This window comes from Malurus melanocephalus, unplaced genomic scaffold (assembly GCF_030028575.1).
Source record: "Malurus melanocephalus ecotype Western Australia unplaced genomic scaffold, MMel_1.1 scaffold_41, whole genome shotgun sequence".
NCBI classification, from domain to species: domain Eukaryota; kingdom Metazoa; phylum Chordata; class Aves; order Passeriformes; family Maluridae; genus Malurus; species Malurus melanocephalus.
The window spans coordinates 559958-585793 of NW_026623273.1; the positions used below are offsets into that span (position 1 = coordinate 559958).

General features: G+C 36.2%; 1 long non-coding RNA gene across 1 annotated transcript; it reads right to left on the reverse strand.

Moving 5' to 3' along the window:
- Positions 1 to 2724: 2724 nt before the first annotated feature.
- Positions 2725 to 25805, reverse strand: LOC130572753 (uncharacterized). Its single transcript, XR_008965260.1, has 5 exons — positions 25762 to 25805; positions 23612 to 23696; positions 8189 to 8285; positions 4325 to 4415; positions 2725 to 2803 (listed from the first exon to the last, which is right to left on the reverse strand). It is a non-coding gene; the product is annotated as an uncharacterized LOC130572753 (long non-coding RNA).
- Between the last annotated feature and the right edge of the window lie 31 nt (positions 25806 to 25836).

The window sequence follows — 25836 nt, forward strand, 5'->3', positions numbered from 1 at the left end:
ACAGTTGGCAAGTACTCAGCATCCCAGAGTTCTAGAAACTTTGTTTCTTATACCTGTGACTTAAATGTACTTTTATATTGATATATTTTTTGTGTGAATTTTCAACGAAGATGAAAGAGATACCAGAGCCCATCCTACTTCAGTGATCTCTTCCACATTCATAGCTTACATGAAAACTTTTCTACCATTTAGTTTATAAAGATTTTACTTACACAGGCAGAGTCTTTTAATCCATCTAACTGAGAAATGCATTCACTTCTTAGAATACTCCAAGTCTGATACTTGTGCCAGGCATACTGCAGGTATGCTTTAACTTGTGCGTATCTCCCTCACTCCAGAGGGACACTGCAAAGTGAAGACCTGACAAATCTTGATCCTGATAAGGTCACAGGGACTTAGCTATATTATAGCTTTGCTTAATCCTCATTGGTTTTGCCTACTGAGCACAAGGCTGTTTCCCTGACAACACAACAGCAGTTACCACAGCATACAGAAACACATATGATGTCCAGGTTTAAGGTATATCCAYCTGGAAATATATTATTTAATGCTATCTTCTACAGGTCATTGTAGGGCAAAAAAAAAAGCTGTGAAGATCTTCTGTAATGACTTACTTCTATTAAGCTTGTTACTATTACTTCAAGGATATTCCCTAAGTAGGGWGGACACTTCTGAAACTCACTTCTTGAATCAGGGAGTACACACCAAAAGTCACAGTACAAAGACATGGAATGTAAGGGAATACTGAATGTTTATATATATTCCTATCAAGTGGGAAATACAACATGAGAGAAAGCAAAAAAAAATACCACTTGAAAATCTAACAAGTTGGCAATACTGGCTAGCATAGARAAGAAGGGACCATTTGGAGTCTGAAGTGAGAAGTCTGGGAACAAGTTTAAATGTGCATATAGAAATTAGATAGTRAGAAACTACACACCRCAGCAATATTTCACATGAATACATATGGAAATRCCTGTGTTTTTCAAAGTGCAGAGAAAGGATTTTGCAACAATTAAGATAAAGTATGAAACAAAAGAAACAGATCTCTAGCTGAACAAGAAAGGTGTGATTTTAGAAATATTCCTCAGTAACTAATGCAAAAAATTCAAACTTGAAAAGTAAATCTAGCCAGAGAATTTCTTGTACTTCACCAAAAGCATGCAGTACTACATTGTATAGAATAGATCCTACATTAAATTACTTCCAGTTTAAATTTGGTCAAACAGTGCTGACAGGTTAACTTTCTAGTGGCGGATTCTCTGCCTGGCCACATAGCAACTAATTTAACATGAAAATGCTGTCAAAAATCTTTTCTTGTGTGCACTGGCTAATGTAACAGAAATGCACTATGTGCTCAAGTGTGTTCTAACTCAACTGCACCAGGTAAATTCAGTACTAATAACTGGAACTCAAACAACTGAGAGATGTCTGAGCCATATTAGTGGARATGGAGACTGAAGAAAGAAAAGAAACAGATAGTACCTTGACCTCATGGTTAATGGAAGAATGTCTGAGCCTGAGTCAGTGACTGCAATGTTTTACTTTCCAGTAAAAACAATTAGAAGACAAGGATTTAATCAATTGACAAGACAGCAGTTTGTTTCTAAGCAACACAGGTCACCAAGAATACACCACTCCACTCATATAATTGTTTTCCTATTGAATATTATTATACATAAGTTTTCAATTTTCCTTTTCAAATACCTAAAGTATACAAGCTCACATGACAAAAAAGATCAGGTTAACACAACCATTAAGACAACTTCCCATCACACTGACCTTCCATCTTCAAGAACAGTGGGGCTTAAAATGTAAAGAAAATTATTGTGGGGTTCTGGGGAGCTTTCTATTTGACTTTGTTYAGTTAGTTTTGTTTTAAACTCCCAACAAAAAATGCTGAAGAATTCTTCCTCTGTCTGGCCCTTATTTGTCAATTTAGCCTCAGGAAGTTGGAAGAATTATGAATACTATTGCTTTCAGAGAAGAAGTAGAATGTATAATATGATTTATTTTCCTACAGACTGCATATTAAATAAATAAATAAATAAATAAACTAATAAATAAATAAATGAAGGAAACTGGGACCATTGAAAGAATGCAATGGAATGACAGTACCAATTTTATTATATGCTAAGATAGTAAAGTGCTCAGCAAGATGTAGTAAGCATAGTAGCATAACCACAGTTAATCAAAGTAAGAGCACTTGTTAAATACCAATTGTACTTCAGTCCCCTCACGGTTCATGTTTTTGAGTCTGAAACTTCAACATTTTCTGTAAACTTGTGAGAACTTACTTTGAATAAAATAATGCCAATGCAAAACTGTTAGTGATTATTTGCTCATTTCAGTTAATAACAGAGAAATCTTTTATTTACACAGGTGACTAAACCACACAAAATGTGCATTTGCAAATATATTGAAGAGAAACKAAATGGTTTTTGGAAAATGACAGACTGTTTAAATTATTGTTAAAAATAGTGTTCAGTCTGTAAAGACTATGAGCAGCTTGCAYTATCAATGCTCTGTGAAATCCCTGTTATAAAACATTTTACACATTAAAAAAATATTTTTGTTAATACTTTGGTTAATACACAACCAAATCATTAATTAGCCATTTTTAATAATAATAATGGAGTTACCTCTAGGAGTTAGACTTYTCTAAGAAATACAATCATATTTAGAAAGGCATCAAATGTTATTAGACAAAGTACTTACAGCAARGCCCCAGAGTTAATTCTTAGAAAGTTTGAATCAGATGACAGTTGCAAACACAGTTGTGCTGACATCATGTATTTTACATCTGTATAGAAGAAGAGGATTATAGTTAGGAAAGGAAGCTAATTTTCAAAACTATCTTAAAATCTAATGAATTACCTAATTTTTGTAAGTACCATTTCAGCTGCAAAACACAGAAAGGCTTTAAAAAGAATAATGACTGATGTGACAAATCTAAATTTAAAATTCTTTTAGAAGAATTACTAATGAATAAACAACAAAGATAGTAAGTTCATTCTTCTTGAAGGAATACTGGGCAAATTAAAAGCAAAGTTAAAAAGATATAGGGCTTTCTGCAACAGAGGGAGGAGTAAGAAATAGGAAAAGAACATAATCAAAAAGAAAATAAGCATGCTCAAGGTAAATTCATGATTAAAAGCAAGATTCTTACAGGGTAGTTCATTCTTACACCCACTCTAAAGGAACCCTGAATCCTTAAATTCCTGCAACAGTCATGTGAGAATGCTAATAGAAATTATGGGAAAATGTATTTCTACTAGTACTAATGTATGGAGAACAACCAAAGAAACACTAAAAAMCAAGTTCCAAATAAAGTAACATATTGATCTCAGCTGATATTTTATTATAGTGAGGACTTCAGTGAACGGCTTTCCTAGTGCATACAKAAGCCACAGGGTTTTGTCAGTTAACTGAGAGAGTCATTAGAGGTATGAACACTTTCTTCAAATAAGAGTTATTGAGGATWCCAAATCCCTACTTCTTGTCTCAACTTTTTTATTTCCTCTCTTTTGCAAATGGGCTCTACCAATCTAAGTAGCCAAGAAATTCCTCTAAAAATTCTATTACCTCTTTACTTAAGTTATTTTGGATGTATGTTAATCATACTGTAACACGTATCAGTTGAAGCATTATATTTGCAAGACAGATTCTGTGCTAATACTGTGTTAAAACACATACTGAACTGAAACTTGTCAGACRTTTTTGTTTCATACAGAGAATTAAAATTTTTCTTTTCTTCTAAGGACTTTGGTATCCTCTGCCCATATATTCTATAAATAATATATATTGGAATTTGTTTATTTCTTTCCTATGAGATCACTTGTTTTCCTGGATCCATTAATTAATAGATCCTTCCAGACCATAGTGACTTAAACACTGTAATATTAATCTGACAGCTTCAAAAGAATTAAATTATTTAAACCACACAACAAGATTACAGAACTTCAGCCAACACCAACATTTACTTTCTAAATGCTCATAACACTGTAAAAGCACAATGTAACAATGCAAAAAAAGTAACCAATAAGCAGTCTCACATATCTCAGGGTTAGGTCAGCTGGAATAATTTGAAAGCATTACAAGTCTRGTTAACACTTTTAGTGGAAAAAGTAATGAAGTAAGGTTTCAATTTACATCTTTCAACATAGTTATATCTACTAAATTAACTTCAATTCAAAAATAAAAAAAATTTCACCAAGACTGTTGAGGAATTTAATCAAAACAAAGCATTATTAAAAATACAGAATACAGTATGTTTTCTTTGTCTACAAAGGAAAAAAACAGACACAATGCTTTAATAACTTACATGATATTGCACAGTCAGGGACCCGGGGCAGAAGGATTTATTTCACACTTCTTGTTTCAAAATCTYTATGTATTCTTTCAGGCACCTTTTCCTGAAGGGAAAGTTAATCACAGGTTAAATAGGAACTGCAAAAGACATAGATACTAAAATCAGACAGAAAATATTATATTTCCTAAATTCTGATGTAGGTTTCAGCATTAGAGAATGTAATCTTTAATGTGATGATGACAGATTTTTCTTTTTGTTATACTTAATGATGCCTTTTCAAGTGTGTTGAGGTAATTATCAGAAGAAATAGCAAAATGAAACAACCCAAACTGCCAGAATCTCCATGTATGTCATACAAGTTWTCAATTATTGCAGTTCCAATTCTGATTTTTGTATCATTATGGTTGTTCATTACAGCAACTACTATAAGTCATGCAAGCAATCTGCACTAATCTTAATTGTTTTATAGTWGTAATTCATGTTTAACTACCTGCTTGCTAATCTATTCGTTCATCCTTTTCCTACAAGAGAATATATTTAGGATTGCAGAGTTAGAAAGGCATGCCATATTTTGCCCCTTTTCCTCAAAGGAAAGAAGTTGACAATGTGGTCAGTGGATTGTACAAGGAAGTGCGGACATACAGTTACATTTCTTCACCTCACCTTTCTCTCAGCAGAATAAGCCTTAGAAAACCAGTTTTGTTTAAAAACATTCCTAGGAGAGTCTCAAACTCTTCATCAAAGACCATTTAGAATCTGTAAAATTTCATCATCCTTCTAGACGCAATTGGAGAAATATAAATCACACAGTTTTACACAGTCTATAAAATGGGACAGATCGAGTGATTGTCTCCRGTTGATAAAAGTAATAATTTCAGAAAACTTTACAAACTCAATGTTAGCAACTGATTAAAAGAAAACAAACTGTCTAAGACTTTGTGTAGACTTCATTTCTCTATTTGCATTGAGAAGGCTGCTGAAATTTTACAAATTGTAAATGGCATATTTTATTGCTGAAAAGTTTGAGACTCTTCTAGCTATTTTTAAAACAAAGTATTGTTTATACAATGATAATATTTCAACACAGTGCAACAAATCTATTACAYTTTCCTATTAAGAAATGAGAAAGTTTACAGTATTAAACATCTTGTATCCTTTTTTCACTTTCAGAATTAAGTAACACAATGAACTCCATGCCATAAAATTTATGCAATTTCAGTGCTGTTAACTTAAAAACCAAATAGGTTATATTGAGATTATTAATTAACACTAGTCAATGTTTGGAAAGTCCAGTAGTGTTCAATGATGTGAAATTTTAAAGACCTCCTAATGAAAAATAAGAGCCCATATGAAYAACTAAAGAAATCCCAGAACAATCAACCTACAAACAGTTTTTCTATTTTGTGACTGTGTACCAACTGATTTTTTGCAATCTTGATGTTCTTACTGTCTGTAAAATAGTGATAGAACCAGAAAGATGTGAGCCARTGTAGCTTCCAACAATGTATTTGTTTCCTACGTCAGTCTTCTGAATACTATTAGATAGAGAGGTCATCCCTTCCTAGGCAGAGGGACAAATATATTGCAACTGGTCAGTAGCCATCTCATCCATAAGAAGCTGGGTGGGCCCAAAGGCAAGACACAGAGTGATAAGAAATACAGGATTCTCAACATGAAGAAAAGAACTGGATTTTAAGAATAGTTACGAAACTCTTATTACTCATATAAGTTAATCACAACAAGTATAAGGAAATACATTCTTTTCAAGTTCGCTTTGCCTATGCTGTTCTATTTCAATCGCCACAATAGCACAGATCTGCCCCTTACCTCCGTTTCTGTTACCACCACTCAGTTATGGTTGCCTGCTCCTTTCACTCTGACTAGCAAACTATAGCTTCTACATTCTTCCAGCTTCTGTCAGCACTGCCAGTCCCCCCCCAAAACCAAGTGACTCTCCATCATTCTCTGGCTTCCTTGTTGTTTCTTGTGTCTTACATAGGCTTGCAACCCTATGCTTCTCACTCACTCTGTTCTTGACTATAAAATCATCATCTCCGCTGTATGGAACATGTTTTTGAGACAGAAATGCTATACTCATAATGGAAAGTGGCTAAACTTTTGCTTTTTGAATATAGAGTGGCAGGATACCTCCTGCAATGTGTATTACCTTTCATATATGCAATACATATGTTTTATTCCTGCAGTACAGRTCCTTTTCATATAATTTCTTCTTTATTTAACAGTAAGAAGATGTTCAGTCCAGTCTTTAGCAGGCCTGAATTTTGCAAGGTTTCTAGCAAAGTCCAACTCAACAAAACTGCACTTCCAGAAGAGGTGGCTTCCCTTTCATGGGSATCATTTTAGTGAATTAGTACTCACTATCTTGGAGAAGACACATTAATGGAAAACCCAAAGAAGGAAAAAATAACCAAGCTGCTCCCTAAATCTCTTCCTGTGAAAGGTACAAAATAGCATATTTGCCATCCCTGATTGCCACAAAAACAATCAGGGCATTATACTTATACAATTATMCTTATACAATTATACTTAATAATTTATTATATCAAATGGCTAGAACATACCTTGAGACTTTTATTCTCTAAGGAAGGAAAATTTTGATTCAGTCTGCTTCAAGACTGATCTCATTAGTTAAGGCATGATACTGCGATGGCTAACAGCCAAATTTCKGTCCCAATCATATACTTGGAAGTTTAACGATGATGGACCTGCTGTGTAATTCACCTATAAACCATTTACCTATTGTGATAATTATGAATGCAAATAATTCTATCTGCAAAGACAGACATGCATAGGTTTTTTCACTCCTTTCTCAAGGATGGAAGAAGCTAATACAATGGATAACAAATAATCAAAGATTGTGTGATTACATGTGCAAAACTTCTGATAAATCTGCCTGGAGCAAAAAATTTCTGCGACATATTTCAAATGGCAGACTAACAGAGATAAGCAAAAGATGCAGCTGTTTCTTTCATAAACAAATCTATAATGAAATGCAACTAAGGATTTAAACAAAAATGAATTTGTTYTAATATTAACTGCTAAAAAGCCTAAGCCTAATTAATGTCTGAAGAGCAACTGGCATTATCTACAGTTCACTATTGATGTGATTAACACATCAATAACTTGTATTCAAATTGTTGAAGAGGATTAGTTAAATGATAGAATTGCTCCATTTCCTTTTTGGCTCTGTTGTTACTCCAAGTACACTTGCATAAAGCAAAAATTAAATGAATTTTGGAAGAAAGCTATGGTTATAGAAAGTTAACATAGTGTACCAAAATTGCTGTTGATATTACACACCCTTCTTCAGGCTTTCAATATTTACAAGGGAACTTTTTCTGAGTTTATTCTGTTCATCATATAAATCATACTCCAAAATTGTTCCTAAGACTTAAGAGGCAGCTGCCTAGTACATCGTCCACTAGTACATTGATATATCTCTTCAAAATCAAGACCAAATCATTCATAGATTGAGACTGTCATCGTGATGCTATYCAATTTGGTTTTGGCTCCACAACTGCAAAGTTAACTTTTTCAGATTCCAAGAGCAAATTCTGACTCATCACATAGCAGGGACAGTCTGAYGTACAGCAGCAAAACTCCTTTTACCAGTCTATACTTTATTCATGCACCAAGACCTGGCTACCAATGCTCTTTTACTGGCTATGAAAAAGCCAGTTTTAAGCCTGAGCACAATTTTCACTTTAACTCACATTATAGGCCGCCAAGTTCTATAAATAAAACATCACTCAAAGTCATTCAGAGCTGATCATTAGAGTATCAAATCGCCACCTACTTTGTTCATGTGATTAAGGAGTTAAGAAAAGTCAATAGAAATTCATTGTATTGACTTACATTTCTGCATCCAATTGTTTATCTTGTCATTCTGGGATTGCATGGCTGTGTTTGTCTGATAGGAATATTACTTCCAACGATTGGAGGAGGGTGAGCACTGAGGGCAGGAAATACATTTTGCTTAGTTAAAGACACACARCTTCTGTTTTTCATGTTCCTCAGAGGCTAATCCAGTTACACTTACAAGTATACTATTCCTTACTAATTTAGARAATCATCACTTTTAATGGCTGTGCCCACACTGAGTTTTCCCTTGATTTAAAAGTCATGTACTTCACTTCAGGAAGAAGTAATTAACAGACAGCATAAATTATTGCAAAGTTCACATCATCTCTTTGAGCAGGTTATTCTCTTCATACACAGTTAAATTATACAGTACCAAGTCATTCTTGTACCAGCTTAATAACTTAAAATTCTTAAAAGACAGTAGAAGTCATTATTTATTCCCTAACATCAACACTTTATTAAAAAAAAACTCAGCAAGTTGGAAAATAAGTAGATTCTTATGCCAGTTCAAAATTAATTTTCCCYTTCCAATATTGCTCTTTCCTCTTTTGACAGTGACTACTGTTAAAGTGAAGATAAAGATTTTCTCCCAGGACCAAGAAAAGTGATTGCAAATTGCATGTCATTCCCATTTTCATTTCTTTAAATGTATCTTTTAAAGTATGTCTTATGCAGTAAGCAGAAAATGTTGAGAAAGTGTGGTGGTACCTTCCCSTGCTGTCTGTGCCTCAGGCTCCACTRTGATCTCAGAAATGCTCATTAGACCTCAGCCTTGACAAACAACACCCAGACTAAGCTCTTGAGCTTCTCAGGAATACTGTCTGCTCCCAGAAACATGTGCTATCTAGCACAAACCATTTTTGAAACTTATTTTTCTTGCCTGAATAACAACCTAAGTGGAACTGAAGTTACTAACCTGAATTGTGGCCAAGATGGAAGATTATGACTTAAGCCAACTCTCTTGTGACCCTAGGAACAGTAGTGCTAAGCAGACCCTTCCTTTCAGAAGGAATTTCTACACAGAATGGATTGCTAGACAGGAATTCATTGGAATGAATGTCCAGAGAGGTGGTGAAATCACCATCTCTGAAGGTGTTTAAGAAATGACTGACTGTGGTACTCAGTGCTATGGTCCAGCAGACAAGGTGGTGATCAGTCAAAGGTTGAACTCGATGATCTTAGAGCTCTTTTGCAATTTCATAATGACTCTGAGTTCTCTTGGACTGAATTGGGCTGTGAGCAGCCTCCTAATGTGCTGCATTAAGTGCTGCATTAAGCCCTCAGCGTGGCACCTCTCAGCAAGTTTGCTGTACTGGGAGTGAATGACAACGGGTCCTGGGCTGATACCTGCACTCCTCAAGGCTCAGCTCTTCTCCTGTAGAGAAGATGCAAAAGGATCCAGTGTGAGGATGTCCTCGAACATGAGGGGAATTTTTCACGAGTGATTACCTTGTACATGCGCCTTCAGGTCTGTGTGTGTGTGCAAGTGTGAATAAGCTAAAGCAAATGTACTTTGAATGTTGCTCTCTTAGACTGTCAAGTGATTTATACTTGTAAGTTAGGCCTGAGGTAATTTACTGTTGTGCTTATGGAAAATTCTATAGAATCTTTTGATAGACTGTTTAAATATCAATTAAGTGGGGTCTTAAGTTTAAGTGCTGTTAAAACTTTTAGGCCTAAACTGTTAGTCAAGTCTGGACCAAACTGTCCAGCCCAAATCTTGTGACTTTCTACAAGAGTATCTCCCTCACTTGTTTTTATCCTTAATCMTTTCCTATTCTTGTTCTTTTACCATCTCCAGCCTACACCATAATTTTTGGTTGGTTTTAGTTTTAGGTTGATTGGTTTTAGTCTCTAGCCCAATTTTTTCTCTGCTTGCTTTAACCATCAAGTAAGCAGAATGAATCTTTCCAAAAAATTTCGCGCTTTCACTCAAATACTAAACCTGCTTTGACCACCACTTTGCTTGTGATTCTTTGAGCAACCTAAAATACTCATTTGTGAGAGTAATCTGGTATTGATGAGTATTTTCTCACAACTCTAAGCTACAGATTCATAAAGTGACAGTTTAACATAGAAGGTGTAATAATATATATGTATACACAAGTTATGTATGTTTACATAGACATAGATCCATATAYACATAAATATATATATATTTACTAAAATTTATTCTGAAAACCAAAAAATATATAACGTCATGTCTATTCATAATAATATTTAACTTAGCACTTCATCTAAAAACATTTAAAGGAAATTAATCAACTAAGGTATATACAAAAAGTAATTTAACAGCAAAAGTACAGGTAAAATTTTAACGGCTGAATAAGGTAAAAGTATTCTTTCAAACTGACCAAAAAAGGAGCAAAGTGAGAAACAGATAATACACAAGAAGTGACAGGACTGATATTTCTCTTATAGTTCAACTTCTTTTATGAAAACATCTTACAGTCTAACTTAAAACTAATGAATACAGCTTTAAAAGATGGTTAACACCATGTTCAGTTCCATTGATGTAAAACAATTCAGTTGCAGGGGGCTGGAACCAGATGTCATTAAGGACCCTTCCAACCCAATCCTTTCTACAGTTTTATGAAATTGTAATAAATATGTTAAGATCAATTAAGAGGTCATTGGGTAGGACCACCAAAGTAGCACAGTTTAGGAAACAACATATGGTCTACATCTGCTACAACTAGCTCATTTAAGCTGTTGTGATTTCAGAGATTGTCCCTCAGTTAAAAGGTAGACTACACCATATTTTTGTAGGGACAATAAAATAAGTGGATTGCTCAGTATCCAGCTGTGCACAGCATACTGAGTATTAGTTCCAAGTTTCATTAACTGATAAGCTGCTACAAATAAAACATGTTTACAGTCAAATGCCAAGCTAAGAAACAAACAACAAATTAGAAAATATGATTTAACCTTCACCTTACACATGTTCTCAGGCATCATCATCTTGTGTCATAAAAGGATTTCTGAGTCATGGCAATGCAATAAACAGTTATTTCTAGCAATAAATTACAATCTAGCTATAAATTACAAAGTATAATTTTATACTTCATTTAAACATGCACTCTACCTATACAAGCCACAAAAGGACCACACAAATGAGATCCAGTTGGCCATAATGTCAAATCAGACTGGTTTCCAATGATTTAGCAGTCGGCATTTTGTTGCAAGGATTACTGTTTTGTGTCCCAGCATTTGATTTTACTTTCTCAAAAAATGAGGATGAAATGGATTAAATAACAAACAAGCTCCTAAATTCATGGGAAAAAGCCCCACAATGCAAAAAGAAAGAATTTCATATTATACCCTACTTTAAACTCTAAATAAAAAATACACTAAGTTGTATAAGAACAGAAATAAAACTGTTCACATGCACAAAATGAATTCCCCAAGTTACAACTAGACTGAAAGCAAATCTTCAAATTCAGTGTTACAGTACCCTAGGTAAAATACTAGAGGAAAATAGAAATACTTCAAATAGACTACACTGTGTGGAGATTAAGGTTTTTACTTTTGTTTTTCTTTTCTCTTAGGGAATTTTTTCCCTTTTTATTGCTAAGGAACAATGACTGGTTGCTTAACAGAGACAAAAGAAGTTGCCAAGCTCAGGGGAGGAGAATACCTGGCGGCACTTTTCTTATCTGAGGGTTTCTCTGGGAAGAGCAGAGATACCGCAAGAACTGGGCTGTGAAAAATGGGGCTGGGACAGCTCCTGGTGCTCTTGCTCTCTCTGCCTTGGAGGACGACGGTGGAACTGCTGTTTGGTGGGAGAATTCGCTGCCGTCACTGGAGCCCGGCATCCTACTTTTCTCCTGTTGTAGCTGAGCCTTTGCTCATAAGAGTGGCCCTTGCACWGGGGCATTATCAACACCCTACCTCACCAAAGGCCCCTTCACCATCTGCTGGAGTACATCAGGGGAAATCGCGGGATCCCTGAGGCCCTTCCTCCTGCAGGGGAATCTCTCAGCTGTGTGTAGAAGCTGGATGGCCACTGCCCAGCCCCTGCAGTTACCCTGCCACTGCTCCGAGGYTTTTCTCTGCCACACTCTAACTCGCACCCTCTGYCCTGCCCAGACATACCGTGGTTCCAGCTACAGTTGCCAAGTTTCTGAGACATATCCTCCACCACTCCGAGACCTCGCTCATCCCTGCCTTCCTAGCTTGCCACTTAAGGTTCCTGCTACAACTCCACTTGCTATCCAGAGAGGGCACCAGCATCAGCTCTCCCTGTGAGTCCGCAAAGTAAGCCCCTACTGCGTCCATTGCGGCTTGCCCGTGTCTGCCATTGCCGTGAGGGGGAGAGCGGCCGGARCCCGCGCCACAGCGCCCCTGCCGGCGGGGAGGAATCACCGGCCGGAGCCACAGCGCCCCTGCCGGCYGTGAACGGAACTGCAGCACAGGGGAGCGGGCTGCCATTGGTTTCGGGTTTGCTTGGTTCTTGCTGCCGTTGGTGTTATTTGCCTTGTCATACATATTAGTAAAGAACTTYCTTTTTCCCATATTTGTGCCTAAAAGCCCCATGATTTCCAAGGTATAACAATTCAAAGGGAAGGGGTGTCACAGCCTCCATTCCAGCCTTCCATGGCAGACATCTGTCTTTCAAACCAAGAYACACTGTATCTCAGCAATTACTAGATACCTGTTCTGCACAGAAACCCTAACAGTATAAACAGGTATTTTACTGGAGCATGAAAAACAAGGTTTCATTAAGCCTCTAATTCTGTGCAAGTGGGACAAGGATATGGAAATGTGCTCATCTTTCCATTAAAATAACCCAGCATGAAATCCTTTCTTAGATTTTTAGGTTACTGACATTTTAAGGATTGAGCAAAGAAATATATCAACATTCTCCAGCTAAATAAGTAGACCTCACTTTAATTCTCTTTTCTCTCTCAAAACACTTTATTTCTTATTGCTTTTGAATGGACTCTGAACTAAAAGGCCTATGCTTCATTTATTCTATTATTCTATTGATTTTTTTTTCTACAGCTTCAAACCTAAGATTTTAGTGAAAAATGGCTTTTTCTCCCAAAGAGAATTAATCAGAACATCTTCGTCTAATCTACTCACATTCACTAGGTTTACTAGTGATTCACTAGTTCACTAGTCATTGCTTATGTTCTCTGGGAAAGTTGCATTCCTATTCTGTAAGACACGTCCTATCCAGAAAAACTGCTTTAATGATAATTGCTTCATGAAGACTTGCATAATCTCTATCCAGAAGTTGATTATTAATGATTTTATCTTAYTGCTTTACATAGTTGCTGGCTTGAAGGTATTGAAATATTTCCAAGCTTTCAGTATGCCACATTACAGAATGCACATGTTTCATATTACAGAATGAAAGTGCTTATCATACATCAGTAGTTTTTTGGCAAAGACTGTGGTAAATTCAGGTCCACTAAGCCATTTGCTAGCAAATTTCTGTTTATCTTAACAAAATTATAACTCTGGTATACCTGCATTTTTAAGCTATCAGTAATGACAACACTTCACAAAAGCATAAGCATGACATTTTGGGGTCTTARGCTTAATTTCTTTAGTCACCAAGTTAAACTTTACACATAATTTTTTCCCTACAATTATTTTTTTCTGCCTGCTGTAGATCAGCAGATTGTTAAAGAGCTGCTGATATGATTTGCTAGACTGTAACTGTAGGGCAACGTTATTTCTCCTAAACTCACACATTATCTTCTTTCTTCTGTGGACGTATCCTACGTACTTAGCTTAGGAGTTTTTCTTACATTGTCAAGACCTGATGTGAAACCCACTATAACACCTGAAARTCACAGAAYCAACGAAGTTGGAAGAGACCTTCAATATCATCCAGTCCAGCTATCAACCCAGYACCACCAYAAYCACCCCAAGTGTCATATCCAGGCACCTCTAACACAAAATCATTGTGGAAAATAAATTAGTTTAACAGACTGATTAAGATATGTTAGAATTTTTTGCCTTCTAGTATTCCTGAGATATAAAATATATGTAAAAAKTAATGGAATCTCAAATAAAGCAGAAAAACATCCTCTCTTCAGTGAGRAAATAGACAACCTAGAAAGATGAGGGATAGCAGAAAAAAAATGTGAAGGGCAATACGCAGGTCTTGCATAATAGAAAAAGCTGGTAGAAATAAAGTTGGTATGCTTCCTGAGCACTTACAAGTTCCCACAAACAGTTGTCAGTAAAAATTACAGTAATATCAGTTGAGAAAGAAGGAGGAAGACAGGATCATAATCGAAAGCAGAGACTGTAAAAATATTAATAAGATTCAGCTAGAGTTTGAAACCAAACYTCTGTAAGGACAGTGGGTTTTCTATTTTTTAGTTTTAGCAATTTTGCTCTTTCACTCAACAGCRTTTGAATTAAAACTCCATTTATTTCTGAAACACTATTCCACAGTACTATAATTACAGCATTAACAGTGTAAACAGAATATATGTGGAATATACACAACACCTAAATTATCTAAAACAGAAGGATAAACAAGGTTGGCAAAAGGAATAATATGGCTTAGTATCTACAGTTCTCTTAAGAACTTCTTGATTCATACAAGGACAACACATGCAAAAGAAGAAATTATAATAATGATTATATAATCATTTAGAATTTTGCTCTCGCTCTCTCTCTCTCTCTCTCAATATCTCCCTTTCAATACTTTATGCTTCAACTATGAAAATGAGCTTAGAAACTGAGACAAGTCTTTCAACTACTTGAAAATAGTCCAGAGTCCAAATGGTGACAAGACAGCAGCAAGACAGGAACAGCATCACATTGTGGATAAAGAGAACAACTAACTTTCTTATCAGGGTAACTGGGAAGCAGCAGCATCGTGAAAAGGGATTAATTTTCCAAAAAGTAAAATATGGATCACSCTTATGGGTCAGCACAAATTTCTAAATGGTATACTTAAAGGTTATGGCCGCTACACCTTAGCCCAGGCTGTTACATAGCGAGCAAGCAACTGAACTTGACAGATAAATGTAATTCTGTAAGAATTTCTGCTAAACATCGTCATTTGTCTTAAGTCTCTATGACACGTGTTTTACTGATTATGACTGAAGACACTTTTGGATTAAAAACAAAATGTTCTTCAACTCCAATCTGCTTTTTCCTTTAAGGAACACAAATATCTCCAAATATCTCTTGCTGAGCCAAACTGTAATTACAGTTAACTAACTCCAGATTTGACATCTCCATTATTTAGTAATTTAGTAATTTAGTAATTTAGCAATTTAGTAATTTATTCTTCCATTATTTGTCCTGAATTTCCCACAGTTTATCACCTTGCAAAGCATGTGATTTTTTCTGCTTGTTAAATTCCAAATTACAATTTATAGCACCATAAACCATGGCTGAACCACACCTGCATATTCTGAACAYTCTAAGGGATCCTTGCTGAAAATAAATGATCAACAGTAAAATCTTCTTCACTGATGAGGATATGTTCATCACAGAAAACAAAAAAAAARCCATAAAGATGAAGGGAAAAAACTAACCACACTAAAAAAATTCTGTTGCATAATTCAGACATAGAGTATAATATATTACAAGGTTCAACAAAACAAGAAGTTGCAATTACTGAAAAACTATCTCTAGCAGATGCTGTTCTATATGCTGACATTATACACAGGATGGAAATACCTGCTTTAATCTTACAAAAACATAGGAAGTAGTAGTTCATAAATACAGAAGTGTTTGGGACAATAGAAATCAATTATTAAAGTATCAAAAATTCCCATGAGGAAAGCAATGCTATTCTCTCTATTTCAAAAGAAGTAAGCTGGGGATACTTATTAAAATTACTATAGACATTCTCTTCCTTTCACACAACAAATTCAAAAGATGCATAGGATAGAACAGCAGAAAACAACAGAGTATTTCAGTTAGAAGGGACACACAAAATRTTTAATGAAGTTGTATTTCTATAGTTATTTAAATTTCTTCCATCATGATGTTGTTGAAAAACATCATTAAACCAGTGAATTACATTTAAAATTCAGGGGAAAATAATTTTTTTTATTGTAATAAGTAAYGTTATGGGAAAGAAAGCAATCTATTTTTTTTTATTTATCCTTTGAAACACTGAACAGTGTGTTTGCAAAAGGGCTTTCAAAATCACTGAGTGTATAAAAAAAATTTTAAAGCATATGCACATGTTCTTGCACACCCATACACAAGCTATACCTAATTTTTGTTATGAATCTTCATTTTTTAAAATTTTAGTCATATTTGACATTCTATATCATACCATGGAACCCAAACTGTTAAAAACACTCATTTAAAAGGACTGTTGAGCAGAGGTTCCCTATGCAGCTAATCACAAGCAGCAGCTGTKTAACTCCATAAACAGAATGATATGCATCTTAGGTTCTATGGCTCATATAAAGAAGTATACTCTTAAATTTTATTTACATAACCTATACAAAAATATGGGATTATTTTGATGCTGTATCAGCTGTAAAGTCAGTCAGATACCCTTCTTGTTTCAAAATTAAAACTATTTTCCTGTACTTCATCTGTCCCGCTCAATCAATACCACCTATTAATCTGTTAAAAAAAATTAAATCAAAGGACAGATTTTATTTGATTTAAAATAACTTTAGTTGCACTTGCCTTTTATAGCTTTGGGCCTTTTCTTATTCCAAATATGATAAAGAATTATATTCTCATAGAAAACAAAAATGTACATCCAAATCTTAGAAAGACACCTTTCTCAAAATGAAGGAAATAAGGACAATTYTGTTCCTGTAAGTTTCTTCTGATGTGGGCAGCATGCATTGATCAAGTGTCTGCAGCAGGTATCAGCTTTAATTAAAGAATTTAATGCTGCTATACAATGGTAAACTGACAAAAAGACAGATTAAATTTGCTTTACTTACATATTTTATTAATTACCATGCAAGAGAGTTCTTGTCACAGAAAATGKGAAAATTTTAATTTTGAAAATGGAAAAGAAAGAATAATGTATTAAATGGTTATGAACAGCAAGAATTCTATTCAAGGCTATAGTAAATCTTCAAATCCTCTACTGAACAAAATTACAAACAAAGAAGAAATTCTACTAGCAACTTTCCAGTGTTTGTATATGAAAACATCTAATACCAATTGGTACCCACTATTGTAACTGCAGCTTAAATAGATGCTTTAACAGTGCAGCCTGAGCATCTGCATCTGTTATTGCCARAGAGAAGTAACAGTATGGTGAGAAGCATAAAAAGACAAAGGGCAGAATGAGCTTTACTGTCAGTAAAAAAGAAAGAGTCACCTCTTTACTGACAGTGAAGAAGGGTCTACCTGAGTATACACCCACTATTAATGATGATTAGTGATGCTTCAAATTCAGTAAGGTTTCCAAAAGAGGCAGGAAGAAAACAATGCATTCCGACTATTGTTMATGATTCACTCTGACAAATGCTGTTCCTCTGCTGCTAAAAAAGAAYTTGTAATTGAGACAATTTCTTTAGGCACACTCATTTCTGCATAAAAAGATAAACACATTCACAACTAGCTGATCCTAAGGTGAAAAAACAGCTTCTGAAACCCAATGGCAAAACAAGATGTGCTAGACCTTGAACWTAAACTGTGTATGATGAGTTAGAAGTTACAGCATGTGTTTGGAATAAGACACAGCAGACATATGAACATGAGCATAATTATGCAAATTTGAAGATACATGATCAATGTTTTTCCATTGGTACTTAGCAAACAGATATTCTGTCTAGTCATAAAGTTTTTTAAAGCTGGTGTATTCACCAACTGCTTTCATGTATGCTTGACAGCTCAACCATGATTTTCTTCGGTTTTAATTTCAAACTTCATTCATACAACATTTCTCTGGGATGAAGGAGGACATCTGCCATCCCTCTGGGGAATGAATTTCAAAAATGTAATGTGCAAAGACACTAAGCTGCCCAGATGGCAGGTGCCAAACATACATATGCCAAAGAGCTTAAAATGTACCTGCACAAAAGGAACAGCTGAAGGGGTGTTGGCCTCCCCTCCCCACAATGCAAATTGGCAAAAGGAATAAATTTTTGCCATTGTACCTAAAGAGCAATTCTAACAGTTTCTACCATCATTCTGAAGAATGAAAAAGGAATGATTAGAGTTGCTACATTACAACTCCGATAAAACACGTAATTCAGAATGTGTATAAATTAGTTTCAAAACAAAACGCATTTATGAACCTTGGTAGGGCAGAAGGTTTGGGGCAGTAGATGAAAAGAAGAAAGAAACGTCATCACATGTGAAGACCTGAGGAATATGAAGAAGGAAATAAACAGAAATACATGGGTAAGAATAATTCTTATTGCAGGAAAGAACAAGAATCAACCAAGCAAAAAGAGCTGGAAATAGGAATAAGTGGTAAGGCAGCTGGAGAAAATGAGAGGCAGAGTAGCATGCTGCTTCAGTGGCTTRAGACTGTTTTAATCATAGAATTTTTTACAATGTTTTTCGATTTGAAGTGTTCCATCTGTAATAATAAGGTAGTCATTGCTTCACCACACAAGCCACTACATTTCTGTCATTTCTTAAAAATGCTTATCTATGCCACAACTTGAAACACAAACAATTGGCCTTTTTTGGCTTCTTTCACTAGAGCCTGTTCAGTCAATTTATATTAAACTTTCTTACAGAATTTTGCTTATTTTAAGGCAGACTGTTTATTCCTGTTTAAATCTTCTAGTCAGAGCACATGTAATCAAATAAGAAACTGGTTATGAATAATTCAAGGTTTTGTTAAAATTGTATTTCCATAGCCATTAAGCAGAAGCACAATACTATCCCTGTCATTATCAGCAACTCCTACGCTCAGGCAGAAAAGAAAACATCCATTGGATCAAGAAGAAAAGAAAACATCTACTGGAATCAGTCTGAGAGCAAAATTACACAGGCATAAAAGGAGAGAAATGAGCAACTTGAAAGATAAATCATTACTGTAGAAGAGAAGTTATATTCTGTGCACTAGCATTGCTGTGCCACAATGTACCATTAATTTGTTGTTAACAGAAACAACTGGGCAAGTTAGCCCATAGTCTCTCCTTTGTCTAGCTACATCAAAATCACTTTGATTTTAACTATTTACATCATCAGTTTTACCCTAATTAGCTAAGTACTGTGGACTAAAGCACATTTTGAAAACCTGATGTTTTACAGGATTACTTCCAATATAGAACATGCTTGACCAATGCTCTCATTCAACATAATGAGAAGGAACTATCCATGGCTTTTAAGTGCTGGCATTCGTTCCTAGAATGCTAGCCAAATTCCAGATCACTTGGTTACATTATGCTTACTTGCATTCTTTCTCTACTCCAAAGCCAGAATATTATTTTTATACTCTAAAAACATAACTGAACAGAATTGTTAGTATATAATAGCCATACTATTTCTGAAAGAAAAATCAGTTACCTTTCAGTAACCTCCAAGAGGATTCTAGTTACATTAAACACATTCTTCAATAATACTAGACAAAAGCCACAGTAAAAGAATGTAGGACAAGTGGTGCGCAGTTAATGAGCATTTATTGAATGATAAAGATAAAATAATAGCTGATGAGGCCTTGAGAGTATTCTAAGAACTACTCAAAATATTGCAGACCACTGTATATAAAGTAATCCATCCATAAATGTATATACTTACAATTTGTAGTTGCCTAGAAAACTCTGATTTTTAGCTGGATTTGTGTCTTACAGAAAACAAACCGTGCATGACAAAAATGAACCATCTGAACGTTATTTACTACTTCACTGCTGCCTTTTTTTTTTAACAGCCAGGTGGAGAGAGCTTTCATTCATCTACACCAAGTACACAACCATTCCATACATAAAAGTACTATTACAAGAAAAATGCTTACATAATTTTAGTTCTAACTGTATTATGACACAGGTGTGTGTGGATGTGTGTAATTACTGGGGTTGACTAAAACCATCTTCTGAYAATATGTTTTATACGTGATTTCCTAAGGCAGAGAAACAGTGACTCAGAGTTTCAAGGCTCAGTTCAAGYCATAGAAAAGACAATTTGTGTTGCCTTGATCTTCTATGTTCCATCCCTAATGGAACCCTCTTATTGGTTAGCAACCCATGTACCAGTCACATTCCTCAATGAACCTTTGATCAATTCTATTCTCTAATCATCAACTTTTTTACCCCTTGCCAACTCCTTTCCTAACTATTCCTATTATATCACTAAGAAAGCATGGAATCCTCAACCCAAAAGCGCCAACTTTCTGATAGGAAAAAAATCACGCACAGGAAAGAAAGAAGTAATAAACCCAAAAATACGCCATTAAGAAGGATGAGATGCTCAGAAATGGGTAGTGAAATTCCTCATTCCTGTTTTTCACACACTTGCTTAAAACTGTATTGACTTTGCAGTCTTTATTTTCCCTGCAATTTACTGTGACCTTAAGACATGTATGTTCTCATTACCCAAAGAGGTTTTAACGATCTTACTAGCTTCTTTTATTCTGTTTATTGTGAATTTTTAGTCTTTCAGGCAGTTTTGTTCTTTCAATAGTTTACATTCAGTTTTTACTGTTTTGAGGTGTTATATATAGAGTGTTCCTTTGCTCTTTAAATGGTTAAGAAATACTGTCTACGTCAAAGCTACAACTAAATAGTTTCATAAATTAAGCCAAACAGCAACAATATTTCAAATGTTATTCAGTATCACATTCCACTATCCACCATAGTGAATTGTAATTCCTGCCAAGCACATCACGCTGGAGATACCAAATTCTCACTCAAAGCTGAAAAATCCTTCTGTCTTTGRTTTAAATGTACAATTGCTATAACTGAACTGAATGGAATCACATTATCTCAGATACWACCATCCAGTTACCTATCTTGCTTAAGAATATTAAATGATCTTCTTCCTTACTCCGTTACCAGTACAAAGAAGAATCATAACAACAGTCAGCCATACAACCGTACTAGTTTCTCACACTGGAAACATTTTGCTCTGTCTCTTAATAATGTCAGAACTTCTCTGCACTTCTCTTGCCTTAATCTTGCAGGATTCACTGAGATTTACTCAACCTGGACTGACATACTAACACACCCAGTTACAATATTTTCCTGCACACAGCACACCTGTTACTTTTCAGACTTCATTATATATTCTTTTCAGTATTTGAACACACTCATTTAAAATATAAAGAGATTATTTAGACAGTAAATGAAGATCTTGCATACATGTTGCATGCAGCCACATCAGTACTGCCAGGTGTTAGTTCTGCAACTCCGTGAAGTGGAGGACTTTTTTTTCAGAACTGGTACATTAGACTCACACCCTAGTATTCTTTGTGCAGATAATAATGATTAGAATATGCCATAGAAAGCATAATTCTCTAGAGACACAATCCCACAACCAAGATTGAGAGAAAATGAAGATGGGCAGCAAATGTTAATATAAAACGTATCTATTAAACAGCTATTGGAAGCAAGACAGCGCTTGAAGCATCAGTTCAACCTGCAAGTCAGATGCCTAATGTTCTTGTTTAAAAATAACAGAACAGCTAGAGCGCTGTAAAACAAGCAGAGGATGCAATCTCAAAATACACATAACAAGGCAATTCATCACATAATGAAGGGTAATCTAATGGATTAAGTTATGGAATGGTTAAGTGATGGAAATCCTTACCACAGGCCACCGCCAATATGAAACATTTACAGAGATACAGAGCTGTCTGCATGTATTCATGGGAGGAAAATTAATTATGCCAGCTTATGTTGATGCATACAGTCCTTCACCACATTCAGTGATGGCAGGGAGAGTGTCCAGTACGGCAACAGAGAATATGTTAACAGGTCTTAGTATATGATTTCCCCTGATTTCTTTCCCCAGATTTTTTTTTTTTTTTTGATCATTGTCAGGGACAGGAGACGGGCTAGACCAACACAGGGTGTGACTCAAAATAGAAGCTACCTTGTGGCAACAGAGAAAATCAAGTTAGAAGTCGGGACAAGCTACTGCTGTTTACTGCTGCTTTTAGAGCCAGCAGGGGCCTTGGAGCTGAGCAATGCMACTAGCAAGCACCTATGGAAATATGTACTAAGCACAGATCTCAAGATCATGATTTTTTTTGTTTAGAGCTTGATCTTTTTCTGTCCTCAGTACAGACATGAAGACCCAGAGGTAACCAGAGGAGAGTATGGGTGAAGGATGAATAAAGTCAAAGCTGTTTCAAAGAGCACATAATAATCTGACCATGTCAGAGTGGATAAATACCCTGAGATTAGCTCAGGTGGTTAGAGCATATTGCTAATAATGCCAAGATTGCAGATTCAATCCCAGCATGGGCTATTTGCTTAAGAGCTGGACTTGATGACCCTTTTGGATCCAATTTCCAACTCAGAATATTCTGTGTTTCAAACAACATTAAGTAAAATGAATAATAAATTTGGGAGGAAAAAGTGAAAAGACGCCCTAGGAGAAGGAGGCTATTTAGCCCTCTTTGTAACTTTGTAACTTCCTGGAACCAGGAAAGAGAAAAAACAAGCAAACAATATAAACTATAACATTACAAGTAAAAAAATTATACTTAAGTATGTTTATAAACCATCTGGTTGATGCGTGAACAAGCAAATTTTGGTGCACAAAAGGAAACTCCTGAACCCACACTTTCTCTAATTACACTGTAGCAGTTTATTGCTATTGCTGTCTSCACAGCTTCAATCTAAATGCAATTTAATTTGAGAATTCAGGTTCTCCTTCGTTTGACTTTTCTTTGTCTTAGTTGTATTAAGTTGCAGTAATTTCTTCTAATTAACTCCCACTTCCATTTATTATCTTGAACCTTTAGAAGTATTTTGATTATCCTTTTGTAATAAACAGTTTATTCATATTCATTTATTCATTTAAAACTGGATTTTGCCATTTTGTTCTTTATGCATACAACTATTATGTCCATGTTATTCAAAACTAATGTCCAAAAAAGCTGCAGACTTGGTTACATCTTAGATTTTTCGTTCTTCATAGGTGCAGTTTCTTTCAGGTGGGCAAAATGAATGAAATGTAACAGATGATCCCTGACACTTCAATTTCTGCTCAACAGATTGCTGTCTGATGTCTTCTATTCCTTTGACTATTACAAATCCAGCCTGTAAAAAAGCCTCCCCTCCTTGAAAGCAAGTCCACAAGAAGATGCATTAAGTTAAAAATAAAGATAGAGTTTTAGGTGAAAAATACACATGCATTTCACAACCCCAAATTACTGTTTAAAATCTACATCATCCAAAGTACAGAGTACTGTGAAAAATCAATTTGGAATGTTCAGGATATTCTCAGTGGCATTCCAAGCAAAGAAGTAAAAAATTAAGAGCACAGTGAACAAACAACCATATTATTTAAAAATACCAGTCTTTTCAGCAACAGAAGAATGAGAGAAACACTTACATTATTTGTTGTCTGCAATTGTTTTCCTTTAAATGCTCTCTGGACTCAGCTTTCACATTGCAGAACACAGACATCTTTCCAAGTTCTTAAATTCAGGGAAACAATAAAGCAAAACTTGATTAATACATTATTCTATCACTTCTCGGAATAAAGAAAGTTGCATCAATTTTTAAGAGTTGAAACAGATGAAACAGAAAGCCACTACTGAATTTGAATATTAAATTCAACATGTCTCATAATTCTAGCTTATCTGATTAAGATTTTATTATGTCATCTCAGCTGACAGAACAACTCGTGTCAGTTTTAAACAAAATCAAGTGTTTGGAAATCCACTGAATATGATAATACACTTGAAGGAATACATTCCATTAAAAAAAAGGTCTAAAGGCACAGGAAGTACCACCTGTCTAAAGTCAGAGGCAATATGAAAAGTAGTTCCATACTTAATACAAATCAATTCTGATTTGCATATTTTAAGTCAACATAAGCTTCTTTTATGTTATGCAAGGACTACTTGCAGCAACACTTAACTGTATTCAAATACATCGATTTCAGGAGCCATGGGAAAAATTCCATTATGAAGCTAAAATACTTTTGTTCTTTCCTCCCTGGCATACCAGATAAACATTCTGATGGTAGATTCACCCACTACAAATATTATAACAAAAAAATGTAAATAACTCAAGGTTTTTTTCTTCCCTTAAAGTATTTTTATAATTTCAGATATATGCAAAACTTTGATTCTTTAAAAGAATATAAATATTAATTTAAGCAACTGTCCTAAAAGTACTTCCTCTGTCTTGAAGTTTCCTGTTAGTTCACTCATTCAMATGCCACTAATTCTACACCAACCTTTTCCAGATGTATAACTAGTTATACATTTATTCTTATTCTCAAGGATTTAATTTGATTTAAAGCACACCCTCTATCAAAGCACACCAATTTAATCTGAGGAATTCTATTTGTTCTCAAGGAACAGAATCTGTAGCACTCCAACTCATGTCAGCTGTTGATAATTGTCACTTTTGAAAATTAGGGTTTGTCTGTCATTACCCACTAGATCATCTTGTTCCTGGCTTTGTAAGAAAAATAATCCTGTATGGTGATGAAAAGTACTTGAAAACTTGAGTATATCTTTATCAGGGAAAAGAAAAAAGGCCAATTTATACACCCACAGTGGGCATTGTATTTTCCAAGGTAATTCTCTTCCCTACGCTCAACAGTTCTATTACACATGCTTCAAACAGGAGCACTACAACCACGAATGGTTGTTTCACTGTGATTCTAAAACAAAGATGACTTAATGCACGCAAAAGCTGAGCAAAGGTTGTCTCGGCTGTCTCGCTCCAAAAGCGTTTCCCGCACGAGCAGCTGTCTGGCACAGGGACGCTCCCGAGCACACCAAMAGCTGATGGAAAACACCCCTCTGGATGTGCAGCGCGCCTTTCGGACTGCCAGAGCTCCCCTCGGCATCCTGCGCTCTCCCTCCCCCTTTCCACACGGCGCCAGCACAGTAATAATGTGTGCTGTTATGAGAAYGGATTTGGGAAAATCAACCGGGATTAAGTTCCTTTCTCCCGCCAGGCTGCTTTTCGCAGAATTACAAGAATCAATCAGGTTAGAAAAGATTGTTGAAGTGATCGAGTGCCACCTGTGACTCAACATCACCGTGGCCCGGGTGACCCAACATCACCAGGGCACTGAGTGCCACAKCCAGTTKTTCCTTACACACCTCCAGGGACGGTGACCCCACCACCTCCCTGGGCAGCCCATTCCTGTGTCTGATCACCCYTTCTCCTAAGAAATTCCTCCTGATTCCCAGACTTTGGCTCTCTGTCCTGCAGCACCCACACCAGCTCAGAGCAAACACGGACCGCGCCGGTGCCGAGGCGGAACGGGGAAGTGGCTGTTCAAACAAACACACGTGGAACGCACAGCCGGGACGGGCAGCGCTCCCGGGACGGCAGCTCCGCGCTGGAGGCGCGGGGGCAGCGGGCAGAGCACGGGCAGAGCACGGGCCGACCCCCGCCCGWCCCCGTTCCCCCGCGAAGCCGGGCTATGCCGGGCCCAGCCCCGCCGCGCCGACCCCGCCTCAGCCCCCGCCCGCCCAGCGCCTCCCCCGGGGCCGCCCCGCCCCGCCGCGCGCTCACCTTCCTCCGCGCCCGGGGACACCCGCGCGCCCGCCCGCCCGCCGCGCCTGCGCGCCCGCTCCGCCGCGCGCCCCG